The sequence below is a fragment of the Carcharhinus amblyrhynchos genome, chromosome 19, assembly GCF_965287045.1.
Source record: "Carcharhinus amblyrhynchos chromosome 19, sCarAmb.v2.hapA, whole genome shotgun sequence".
Lineage (NCBI taxonomy): Eukaryota > Metazoa > Chordata > Chondrichthyes > Carcharhiniformes > Carcharhinidae > Carcharhinus > Carcharhinus amblyrhynchos.
Genome location: NC_137342.1, coordinates 42,242,046 through 42,255,783, shown reverse-complemented (window position 1 = coordinate 42,255,783; position 13,738 = coordinate 42,242,046). Strand labels below are relative to the sequence as shown.

The window sequence follows — 13,738 nt, the reverse complement described above, 5'->3', positions numbered from 1 at the left end:
TTGGCTTCGTGGTTAAAAAAAAGGGGTGTATGGACAAGTTGGGCCGAAGGGCCTGTTTCCATGCTGTAAGCCTTTATGACTCTATAACATCACTGTGACAGACGGATATCTCATTGAAACTTACAAAATACTTCAACGAATACATAGGACAGATGATTGGAGAGTCTTGAATCAGGGGACACAATTTCAAAATAAAGGGGTTGCCACTTAACACTGAGATGAGGAGAAATGTCTTCATTTGAGGGGTTGTGAATCTTTTTTAATTCTCTACCCAGAGGGTTGGGGATGCATTTACATTGAATATATTTAATGTTGAGACAGGCAGATATTTGGCTCTCAGGGAGTCTAGAGGATAGAAAGTAGGGTTGAAGCCCAAGATCAGACATCTTCATGTTGAATGGCAGAACTGGCTCGATCATTGCCCCACGCTGGATCACGAGCTCATGGCAGTGTGAAAGCCCACTGATGTGTTCCACAATGGTGCGTAAGTGCTGTACATTTCACTCAGGACTTTGCTCATTTGCCGACCTTGTTTCAGAGAGCACTCATGGTGGCCAGCAGTAGGCTTCACAAGCAGCACCACATCACTTTTCGGGGGGCTGATGTGCAAGTCTAGACACCAGACCAGCATAAGGCAGAGATGGTTTATCAACAGCTGCAGAGCTAGGGCTTGCTTGGGTACGGGGGAGAATTGCACTTGGGCAAGGCAGGAGACCGCAGCGTGAAGGTTGTACTAGGGAAGGGGGGGAGTACTGGGCTGATGTCGATCTGTGCCAGTGGTCTCAAGGTGGTGAGCGCAGGGGAGGCAGACTCCAGAGCAGATGAGGCCAGATGGAGATGTGAGGGTGTGCATGTGAGAGAGCGGGCAGTAATGTCCCTTGAGCTGGGCAGTGAATAAGATGCCAGTGAATGTGTGATTGGAGGGGGTTTGTGAGTTTAGAGTGATGAGGTGGTTGACTTTGCAGATGAGATCATTCATCCTCTTTCGGAACTGGATGGCTGACCTGCTCTGTGCAGCATTGGCACTGTCCATGTCTCCCACCTCTCCCCAAGTCTGACCAGTGAGAATGCTGGACTTCCTGGGGGCCAGGGAGAGTGGGTGGGGTGGGGGGGGGTGTGTGGGATATCACGGCAGGTTTCGGAAAGGTGTTCCAGTGACTGGCATGTCTTTCTGGAGCAGTCCTAGCCTGAAGCATCGAGAGCTGTGTGCATGACTGGAATTTAGAAACGACACCCAGACTAAGGCATAGTGATATGTCGTGTTTCCTGTGCTTACATAATTAATGAGGCATGAAGCGGAAAATATGATGCAGAAAGCCACCCTGGCAGGCATGTAAAAAAAGTATCTTTTTTAACACGCCTGCTCCTGTATTTAGTGCAATTGAGGAAAAAAATTTCACATTATGTATAAATTCAACCAGCAGAAACAGTCTATTCAACTGGAGTGGCCATCCAAACAAGCCCAGCCCAGCCCAGCCCTTTCTTCACCTGATTATCATACATACATACGCACTGCCCACAAAGGATCAATGGGCAGCATTGTGGCACAGCGGTTAGCACTGCTGCCTCACAATGCCAGGGACCCGGGTTCCTGTCTGTGCAGAGTTTGCACATTCTCTCCATGTCTGCGTAGGTTTCCTCCCACAGTCCAAAGATGTGCGGGTTAGGTTGATGGGCTACAGTAAATCGCCCCTTAGTGTCAGGTGGGACTAGCTAGGGAGTCACAGGGATAGAGCTTGGGTGGGATTGTGGTTGGTGCAGACTCGACGGGCCGAATGGTCATCTTCTGCATTGAAGGGATTGCAGTTAGGAGGAGGAACCTGAGCAACATTCAAGCCTCACCCTTTGGCTGCTGTGGTTAAGATAATCCAGCTGGGCCCACAGCTGCAATGAGTATGGGATCTTGCTGACTGGCATGGCTCAGATACACCCTACTTAAACAGGGGTTACCCTGCTTTAGAAACATTTCATGTTAATTTTGAGAACATTCATTATATACATTAAAATTATAAATGCAAAACTTAGGCAAAGTTCTCACGATCATGTAATCTCTTGGAACAGCCTAAACCCTTCAACTTACTTTGTACCCATACAAGTGTTCCATACATCTTTGAAGTATACCCTTGGACCCAACATCCTGCTGAGGTACCTTTCTTCAACTCGCACGTTATCAGCAAGGTGCAAGCAGCGCAACCTGAATGAGTCTTGCCTCTTGCTGAATTTATTTTACCCCCACCCTTTCCTCCCTCCCTCCCTCCCTCCCCCTGCCAAGTTCTTAGTCAGGAGTGTTGCAGAGATCACATGGCCTCTGTTATCGCGACAATGATAGAACACTGAGTGCATTCTGAAATGTACCAGCATTCCAGCACTGAGGGGAGATTTCACCTGCACTTGCTTGACATGGAGTCACGGAGGGTGACGTGGGTGCTTTATCATGCTGGTGTTGACTCTCTGAAATCGCTGCCCAATTTGTCCCATTCCCCCTGTAGCTCCCTTTTAAAAGCGTCTATCTTTCTGAAAGGGGAGGTGAGGGAGGGGCTGAAACGCCCTTTGCACCTTATCTAACATTCTGTACAAACTCCTGAACCCAGCATCTTGCTCCGAGTTACATAAGAACATAAGAACATAAGAAATAGGAGCAGGAGTAGGCCATCCAGCCCTTCGAGCCTGCCCCGCCATTCAATAAGATCATGGCTGATCTGTCGCTGCTCAGTTCCACTTTCCCGCCCTCTCCCCATAACCCTTAATCCCCTCTCCTATCAAAAACCCATCAACCCGCGTCTTAAAAATATTTAGCGAGGCAGCCTCCACCACTTCAACGGGCAGAGAATTCCAGAGATTCACCACCCTTTGAGTGAAGAAGTTCCTCCTCAACTCCGTTCTAAACCGCTCCCCTTTTATCTTGAGGCTGTGCCCCCTAGTCCTACTGTCTTTTTTGAGCAGGAAGAGTCTTTCCACCTCTATCCTATCCATCCCATTCATCATCTTATACGTCTCAATGAGATCTCCCCTCATTCTTCTAAACTCTAACGAGTACAAGCCCAGTTTATTCAGCCTCTCCTCATAGCTCAACCCCGCACACTTGCCGTGTATCGATTGTTGTCCCCTCCCTCTTCATTTTGCCAATGCTATGAAGATGTTTCAGGTCAGGTGATGGGTCCTGTCTGAAATGTTAGCCTTGAACCCAGTTTTTAAACCCACCTCAGTGATTAAAGGGAGATTGTGGCCAGATTTCATAAACCCAATTACAATTAATCCTGTTGCTTCTTGCAGCATCAAATAACAGATTCCCCATGGGTTGTTCCAACGAAACAAAGGGCATTCCAGATATTATTTTATGGAGTGTGGAATCTTTCAAAACAGCCTCCCGTGGCTCTGGCCAAGGAATTCCAATTGAAGAACGAGGCTTTTGCTTGTTCGCAGAAGTGACCCCGACACCCCCTCTCCTCACCAACCACCTGCCAGGCCCCCAACATCACTCACCCCCAACCGCCCCCCCTGCCACCAACCAGCCCCCCCCTCCCCGTGCCACCAATTCTCCCACCCACCCTACAACCACCAACCCCTTAACCACCCACCAAATCCCTCCAACCTCTGCCACCAACTACCCCCATCCCCTGCCATCAACCACTCCCCACATCACCAACTCCCCATCCATCGCCCAACCACCCACCAAGCCCTTCCGCAATCCCCGCCACCAATCTCCCCCCAACCACCTCCCCCCCCCAACCTTCTCACTCACTACCCCTGCCCAACTGTTCAGCTGTATGCCCTACCTTTGGGGGAACCGGCACCTGGAAGAGGACCTTCTCCAGGAATCATATCAGTGTGGGACAGGAGACCTGATTTGTCAGGCCTTGGACAATGAGAACTTGCCAACAGCAGGTGGAAGAGGTTAAAAGGAAGAGGGACAATTTTGGTGTTGCAATTGTTGAGGCTGTTCCTAGGTTTAACTGGGCTTCACGCCGAGAGCACATTGACACTGCTCCACTTGCCCCCATTTCACTTTTCACCCAGTCTCTAACACTGCCTGCAGTTTGTGGCCTCCAGTTATACCCTTATTAAGTTAAGGAGCTTCTATTCTTCAATTTAATCCACACAATTCTCTTTAATCACACTGTTTGTAATACTGTTTCCCAGTCCCTAACCTTGCTATGACAGACACCCTTATACTCACTACATCATTCCCTCCACAACCACCTCGCGCCCCCCCCCCCCCACTCTCCTCTCTGGCTGTTTACCTTATATACATACATACCACATTACAATCATGCTACCCACTCCCACCACACCAGAAAATCCCATCCTGTGGACGAAACAGGACACACACTGCAGAGAAGGCAGCAAAACACTTGTAGGAGGCATATGCTGTGAGTAAACATACAATTCTGGGCTGATATAGGTGGCTCCTCTTAGTCTGTATTATCACAAAATAATCTGTGAAAGTCACTTGTGCGTGTACTGACTGTGCAGGGAAACTAGGTATGAAATATACAACTGCATATTTCAGTGTATCAGAGTGTCACAATCAACTTTGAAGAATTGTTTGAGAGCTCAAGGGAAAAGTTCTCTTGCAGCCAAGAGTCCACCAATTTGCAGAATAGATTGCCACCTACTGGATTAAACTCGGAAACATTGGCCCATTCAGCCCAGTCCACCATTCAGTAACATTATGACTGTTCCATGATCTAACTCTAGCTTTACCCCAGACCCCTCAGTAAAAATCCATCAATCTCAGATTTAAAATTAACTACTGACCTAGCATAGACTGGAGTTCGTGGAAGAGAGTTTTCAAATTTCTATTCCTTTGTATGTGGACATGTTTCTGAATTTCACTCCTGGAAGATTTGGGGTGGGGTTCTCCAGCCATGCTCGCCTCAAAACCGGAGAATCCCGCCCGCGGTCAATGGACCTTTTCATGGTCCGCCTCCCCCTCCGGCTACAATTCCTGCGGTGCATGGGACGGGAGAATTCTGACCTTGGCTCTGTTTTTACACTATTTCCCGTAGTCCTAGAATTCAGTAGAAATAGTTTCTCTCCATCTACCTTATCTCTTCTCCATCTACCCTATCTCTCTTAAATATGCAGATAATTTAATCTGATTTATGTTGCCACTTCTTTCTCCACCCTTCAGTTAAATCCAGTCCCACTCTTTGCCTTTATTTAGTCTAACCTCACTCTCTGGCTTATGTCCTCTATTCTTCTTATGGTTCCATTCTTTCAAGTATCTTTCGATAGTTTCAGCAATGGACGATGACCAACTTTCCAGGTGCGCTGTACACGAGAAGCAATTGCAGAGTGTACAAGGGCATCTTTTTAAAAAGTTTATTTATTAGTGTCACAAAAAGGCTTACATTAACACTGCAATGAAGTTACTGTGAAAATTCCCTAGTCACCACCCGCTGGCGCCTGTTCGGCGCCTAACCAGCACGACTTTCAGACCGTGGGAGGAAACTGGAGCACCCAGAGGAAGCCCATGCAGACACGGGGAGAATGTGTAGACTCTTCGCAGACAGTGACCCAAGCTGGGAATCGAACCCGGGTCCCTGGCGCTGTAAGGCTGCAGTGATGACTGTAGTGCCTCTGTTTCGCACTGTACTGGAAATGCTTATAGTGGATTGGCCAACATGTGAATGAAATGGTAAAAGTGGACAATGCAACAATGCCAAACAGAAAGATCTGCCTTTATAAAGCAACCTTCACAACCTCAGATTATCACAAAACACTTTGCAATGAAGGGCTTCAACTGTAATCTGCGTTGTACTACAGGAAACATGGCAATAAATTTGTGCACAGCAAGCTCCCACAAACTGCAATGTGATAATGACCAGATAATTAGATTAAGTGATAAATATTGGTCAGGACCCAGGGAGAACTTCCCTGTTAAATAGTGCCATGGGGTCTTTTAAGTCCATCTGTGAAGGCAGACCAAATCTTGGTTTAATGTCATAGATGGCACCTCCTACCGTGCAGCACTCCCTCAGTACTGCACAGGAGTGTCAACCTAAGATTTTGTGTTCAAGTTGCCAGAATGAGGCTCAAACGCACAACATTCTGATTTAGAGATGAGGTGTTAGTTAATATTATTAATGGTTCTCTCCTCAAGTTCTTGCCCTCTCTTTTTCTGTGATACCTGGCCTTTCAAAAATAAAAATCAAACCCTTTGCACTTCTGATTTTGCCACACCTCCGGCCTCTCTTTCTTCTCCAACACCCTGCAACATATTTTCCTCTTTCCTGGAACTCCATGCTAGAATCCCTGCAATCAGGATCTGCCCCTGCCACAATACTAAAACAATTCTTGTCAGAGTCCCAAATGGCCTCCTGTATGGCTATGAAAAGATAAACAATCCTTCCTCATCCTTCCTGACATGCCTACAGCCTTCGACGTAGCTGAATGTATCATCCTTCTCCAAGTAAGAAGTCTCACAACGCCAGGTTAAAGTAAAATGAGTTTATTTGGTAGCACGGGCTTTCAGAGTGCTGCCCTCCATCAGGTGAGTGCTCCGAAAGTTCAAGCTACTAAATAAACCTGTTGGACTTTAACCTGGTGTTGTGAGACTACTTACTGTTCCCACCCCAGTCCAATGCCGGCAACTCCACATCATCCTTCTCCAAAGTGCTCCAATGTCGTTCCTCTGGCCACAGATGTTCTCAACATTCTTATCTAATTGTAGCCATGGTAACACAGTAGTTATCGTTGCTGCTTCACAGCGCGAGGGATCCGGGTTTGATTCCCAGCTTGGATCACTGTCAGTATGGAGTCTGCACATTCTCCCCATGTCTGCGTGGGTTTCCCCTGGGTGCTCAGGTTTCCTCACGCAGTCCAAAAGACGTGCTGGTTAGGTGCATTGACCATGCTAAATTCTCCCTCAGTATACCTGAATGGAGTGTGGCAACTAGGGGATTTTCACAATAACTTCATTGCAGTGTTAATGTAAGTCTACTTGTGACTAATAATAAACTCTAAACTTGCAATGGTTTACCTTTTTGCTCCCACACAGTTACCTTGGTGTTCTCAGTGACCTTTGACCCCTTCTTATTTCTCACCAGCACACTGCGCTCAATGACACCACCCAAAAGTAAGACTTCAATTTCCAAAGGCAGGTTGATGACACCCATCTCTACCTCACCAATATCTCTGTCAGCCCTTCAACTCTCTCTAAATTGGGGGACTGTTTGTCAGTCCAATATCCATACTAACAGAACTATTCTCCAACTGAATTTTGGGAGGACCAAAGCCAATGCCTCTCCAGTATTAAATACTCAATGTTAGGAAGTCTGAAGTCATTGGCTGAGATTTTACCAGCTTGCTCTGCCCATCGATAGATGATAGTGAGCTGAGATCAGGATTGCACCCTATTTCACAGCTCTCGTGATTTTACTGGCACCTTATTTCCAGCGCAATCAGCCCATTTGCCCATTTCTGGCGACAGGCTGAATAATTCATTTAAATTTATTTAAATGTTAAATTGCGTGGCATTAGCGAGCCTGGGATGCAATCGTCCGGGCTCATTTGCCGGGAGAGTTTCTCTCCGGCGAGGGAAACACCTGCTCCCCATGAACGAGGCACAGTCATGTTGCCCTCACCAGCAGAACTGGAGGCCATTGAGGCCCCCCAGGGAAGTCAAAGGCAAGGGGAGGATCCCTTGGGCAGTGCCAGCCTGGCAGTGCCAACCTGGCACCTTGGCACTGCCAACAGGGCAACTTGGCACTCCCTGATGGGCAGTGTCAGGGACAGGGCCTGACGGGGCGAGGCTTGGAGGCGTTAGGGACCCTACAGTGCATGGCCTGTAGGGACAGAACCTAAAGGGGGTGGGGTTTATAGTGGCAGGGCCAGTGTGGGGGGCCCAATCAGAGAGGGAGAGGCCTGCTGCCACTCTGCACACGCTCTGTGGGGGTGGGTGATATTTCCAAGTGGTGTGGGGCTCATGATCAGTCGTGGGCCCCCATGATAGCGAGTGGGGGGCTAGGTTGAGGTCACCTGCAATAACAGAGGTGTTGACGGTTCTCTCCCTCTCTCTGTCAGGCCTCTGCTGTTGCAACTGCGCATGTGCAGCCAAGGAAGTCTGCACATGTGCAATAGCTCCCTCTGCTGCTCTATCAAACTGGTGAGTTAAGCCTCACATACTGCCTCTTGTTGTTGGAAACAGTGCATGAAAAACTGGGCTTGACTAAGTGCATAAGATTGGGAGTAATTACTCACCCAAAATACTGATCTGCAACTCTCCCGTTTTCACGCTAGTTGGACACTTAGGTAAATTTGCCCCGATTGTCTTTGGTCCCTCCACTCCCTAACTGATGACTTCATGCCTCTTCCTGGACACTCTCTGAAGCTGAACTCAACCGTTTGGGATCATGGCGTCATATTTGACCCTGAGATGAACATTCTACTATACGGCAACACCAACGTTAACATCACCTAGTTCCACCTCTGTAATGTTACTTGACTCCATCCTTGTTTCAGCTCATCTGTTGCTGGAATCCTGATCAATGACCACACTGATATCCCTCAGTGGCTGGTCTCTCCCTACATAACCTGAGCTCCTCCAACGCTCAGCTGCCTATGTCCTAACCCACACCAACCCTGTGCTCACTATCCTGCACGACTTCCTGATTAAACAACAGCTGGATTTTAAAATTCTCATGCTTGTTTTAAACATCTCCGTTGCGTTGCCCCTCCCTAGCTATGTAATCATCTCCGACTCCACAACCCTTCAAGATCTATGAGAGGGGATCTCATAGAAATTCATAAAATTCTAACAGGGTTAGACAGGGTAGATTCAGAAAGAACATTCCCAATGGTGGGGGAGTCCAGAACTAGGGGTCATAGTTTGAGAATAAGGGGTAAAGCTTTTAGAACTGAGGTGAGGAGAAATTTCTTCACCCAGAGAGTGGTGAATGTGTGGAATTTATTACCTCAGAATGTAGTTGAGGCCAAAACATTGTGTGATTTCAAGAAAAAATGAGATATAGCTCTTGAGGCTAAAGGGGTCAAGGGATATGGGAGGATGGGGGGAATTGGGACACTGAATTTGATGATCAGCCATGATCGAGATGAATGGTGGAGCAGGCTCAAAAGGGCTGGATGGCCTACTCCTGCTTCTAGTTTCTATGTTTCTCTCTCTGTGCTCCTCTCATCCTGGCCTGTGCAGCATCCTGGGTTTGAATTGGCCCACCTCTGGTGGTTGTGCCTTCAGTTGCCTAGGCCCCATGCTCCGGAACTCCGTCTTGACACCTCTGTAGCTGTTTTATTCTGCGTTAGGATGTTCCTCGAATCCGGCCTCTATGATCGAGATTTTTGTCAGTCACCCTGAATCCCCTCTTGTGGCTCGTTGTCATATTTGTTTCGTAAAGCTCCCGTGAAATGCCTCGAGACATTTTACGACGTCGCAGGTGCTATATAAATAAAGGTCGCTGTTGTTGTTGAGAGTGCTACCCACTAAGCTACAGCTGTCGCAGGAACAAGGATGGCGGTTGCTGTGGAAACGGTCAACAGCAAACACCAAGTGAAGTGACTGTAACAGGGAATTTATAATTGTGCAATGCAGGAGGCACTAAGTGTGCGTGTAGAAAAAGTCACCTTTGTAATCACAAGAACACAGAGCATTGAACCACTTTGAAGGCATTTGGTGACCTGGGTCAGGTCACTGACTGTCTTTCGCTCCAGTGTGGTGTTGATCACCTTTTTCACAGTTTGCAAATAAAATCAATGATTGCTTTGAAATCTACTCCTTTTCTCCAACACCCCTCCCCCCGAAAAAAACACCTTCTATTTTCTAATTAGGGAGTTTTCAAATGGAATTCAAACTTGGAATGTCAAGTTGTTTTATCGCCTGTGCTTTGCAACTGCGCCACAGCCAGATGGCACGACATATTGCCAGCTCGTCTCAAACACGTTTAAAAGGTGTTTTTTTTAAACCATGGATGATGAATCATGACGGGGATTTATCTGGGAAACGTTCTGAGGTTTTTCTACAGTGGTAAAGAATTCACCTCAGTAAAACAGAATCAGACCACGTCCCACGTCCATTCATTCTGGCTAGCTATGTCCTGATGTGGAGATGTTGGCATTGGGCTGGGGTGGGCACAGTAAGAAGTCTCATAACATCAGGTTAAAGTCCAACAGGTTTATTTGGTAGCCCAAGCTTTCGGAGTGTCACTCCCTCTTTGGGGGACTCAAGTGTCCTGCCACCTCACCATCATTGTCATCCTTTTCTGGTTGTTTTGTCAAACTGAAGGGGCAATAGTTTGGATAATGACTTACAGATCTCACGTACACTGATGGAGCAGTAGGTGAATCCAATCACTTAATTGGGGACACTAATGAAGTATATGTTTAACATTCATTTTTGAATTGCAAAACCAGGCAAGAATTAAATGATCAAAGGGACTGACTAATTGATTAGAGGGTTTTCTAAAGAGTAAATGTGAGAAACAGAAATCACAGCATTTGCATCCAAAGTAAATACTGACCTGGAAAGTTTACCGCAAGTGGAATTTATATAAATAAATTTTAAAGCAAAAACCGCGCCTCTTGTGATTTAGGAAGTTCTGTACATCATTCCTACAATTTCTCCCACGCAACATGGCTTCATAAACAATCCATATGTTTACAGTTGTGGACGGAGAATGATTGGCTGCAACAATATTTTAACAACAATAATGGCAATAGTGGCTTTAAAATGGCATTTCTGGGATTTTTGGCCAACTAATAGATTAAAACCAGATGCAGGTCGTAAAGAGGCTCTGGTCTGGGAGCTGCGATCTGAAGCTTCCCAGATAAGGGAAGTTGTTTACCTTAAGCGAGGCAGTGCGTCTCTGATTTATATGGCTGCTATGTATGATACATGTCAAAGGAACTAAGTGTAATGGTGCGTTCAAAAGCAATTTCCCTGGATGTTCGAGCCATGTGATCAGTTTCTGGTTACATTGTTGGCTGGATGACAGATAATCTTCCAGAAGCAAGTGGAGAAGTGTGGATAAAAAGACATGTGAATCCTTTGTTTGCCAGCGGTAACTTGAAGAGCCAACCATCACAAGAAGTCTTGTGCCCTGAAGGATGCTTCAGAGGAGGAGAAGATAGATTCTACATTGAGGATATTTCTTGGCCAAGGTTTTCCTCAACTTGGTAGTATCTATTTTCAGTTAAATAGTTAAAATTGACGTTTAGTTAAAATTAATGTTCAGTTACAGTTAATATGCAGTTTAAGAGTTAAAGTTCAATTGAAAGTTGATGTTCAGATATGCAGTTTAAGAGTTAATAAATTGCAACTGTTTATGTTTGAGTTGGTACTCGAAGTGTTAAATAAAGGAATTGTTGAACTACTGTCCTTGTTTGTCTCTTTAAACTGGAATGCTTGGAATGTATTTAAATTAAAGCTGTATAACACAGTGATTTTCCATTTAATTAATCCTAACAGACTAGGATCGATGATTGATTTTGAACAAATTGATTCAGTTCCATGCAAGTATTGGATACATTGGATAAGCTGAGCAATAACCTGTGGGAACCAGTTTCAGAAGAAGGGAAAGGACAAGTGGAACAAGGGAATGAAATGAGGGTCTAAGGAAAAGCTGGAGGACCATTTCAGATCCCACTGAAATCCAACACAATGAATGGTCAAAGCATGTTGCATTCCCTCTGCAACAGGGCAAGCACGCTTGTTAAATTATTCACTGTCTTTGGGGATTTGGAATAATTTATTTTAAACCATGGACTTACCTATGCAAAACCCAGAATGACTTCTCAATATGTTTAAGTCACGGGTAGATAGATTTCTGATTGATAAAGGGAATTAAGGGTTATGGGGATTAGGCGGGTAAGTGGAACTGATCCACTTCCGATCAGCCATGATCTTATTGAATGGCGGGGCGGGCTCGAAGGGCTAGATGGCCTACTCCTGCTCCTATTTCTTATGTTCTTACGTTCTACTATTTCTTCGTGCAGCATTCGGTTGATTCTAAATATTTCCAGTAGCTTCTGTTGCAAGTTCCACTAGAAAGAGCCAGGCATAAATTTTCATTTCCATATCTCTTAACCGACTTTGAGCATTTTCTCGTTTCACAGAATCATGCAACATGAGGAGGTTATTTGGCCCATTGTGCCTTCACTGGCTCTTTGGCAGTGCTATCCAATTAGCACTCACTTTATCCTCATACCCATGGGGTTTATTTTTCCTTTTCATTCATAGATCCACTTTCCTTCAGACAACTGAATCCTCATTCGCCCTCAATAATATATAACTGCGCAACAGAAAATTGTAGAATTCCAAAGCAATTTGCCAACCATTGAGAAAGTAGAATGAACACTTCGATCTAACAACCACATAATGGGTTAAAGTTAGCTGTAACTGGACTCCAACAGCATCAGCCTTTGGTTAGTTCTTAGGTAGACTGTCTGGCTTGCATTAGCCAATATCTATAGACCTAGTAAGAATAAAGAACAACACAGCACAGGAACTGGCCCTTCAGCCCTCCAAGCCTGCACCGATCACGTGTTCCTAACTAGACCATCCATTTGTATCCCTCTATTACAATGTACATTCCTCTGTACAGTGGGACAGTCATTGAAAACAGGTAAACCCAATTAGGAGTCATCAGTGCATAAGCTTTGTAGGAGTACTGGGTTAATTAAAATGCCTTCCACGTTGCATAATAGACAGATCCATAGATCCATTCTGGGGCCCCTGGCAAGACTCCAGGTTATTGTGCAGGTTTCCCTGATGTCACCTCTGGATATAACCTGGCATCTATTCCATATAGCCAAGCACAAAGGGAGTGAACGAGTTGGAGGTGAGGAAAACCTTTTCATTTAAATTTATCAAACCGGACTCATGGCTAAAATAAACAGTAAACCAATTCTCCCATGCCCAGTAGGGTGACTCCTCCAGCAGAATACAGTGAGTGGAGGAGAGTTACATAATATAATTTAAACACATGAATTTAATTCTAGTCTCTTACACGGTGTCATCTCCAAGCAAGGGAAATTGTCCAGACATCTCCATTCTGACTGGGGGCTTGTAGTGTCATTATAAGCAACAGAAAATAAATCATCTGGTCCTGTCCCGCTTGAAGGTTTTGTTTGTTTGCTATTAACTTAAACAGTGAACAAGGTATTAGTCTATTGGCAAACATGTCCTTCACCAATAATTTATAAAAGTTTGGTTTGACTTATGTCTAGTTACAGTTCAAATGCCCTTGTGGCTTTTCTCATGAATAAATAACCCCACTCATAACAGCTTCATATTGACTGCATACCTAAAATGCATAGTCAATAACCGCACCTCTGCAGTTTCATTTTCTTCCTCCGATTTAATGAACTGTATGAATTATTAATCTTTATATTTGAGATGCGGTAGGGAAAAAAATTCCTTTCCAACCAAACATTTACAACATTAAATATCCTCTGGTGAAGATGTTTTCACCAATCACATTAATGGGTGTCTGCCAGCGTAGGTGGAAAGTCTAGTGAGTGTCAAATCGACAAAAAATCGTGGACGAGCAACCTCTGAATGAACTATTCATGAAACTACACAAGTACATCAACCAGTTTCTGCAATGGGAATGAAAAATCTTGATCTACTGATACAATTCCTCATATACTGATATTCCAATAGAATTCATATATTTACATTGCAGCCTTTTCCCAAAATTGGATATTATATTCCTCATTCTGTTGATGCAACAAGTTTTACAAATTTGTACATGTACATGACTATTCCAAAACCACTCACTTG

At 45.2% G+C, this 13,738-nt stretch overlaps 1 protein-coding gene across 2 annotated transcripts in view; it reads right to left on the bottom strand.

Moving 5' to 3' along the window:
• Positions 1-13,738, bottom strand: part of LOC145355489 (uncharacterized) — a 440,243-nt gene that overhangs the window by 55,730 nt on the left and 370,775 nt on the right. The window lies entirely within an intron of this gene.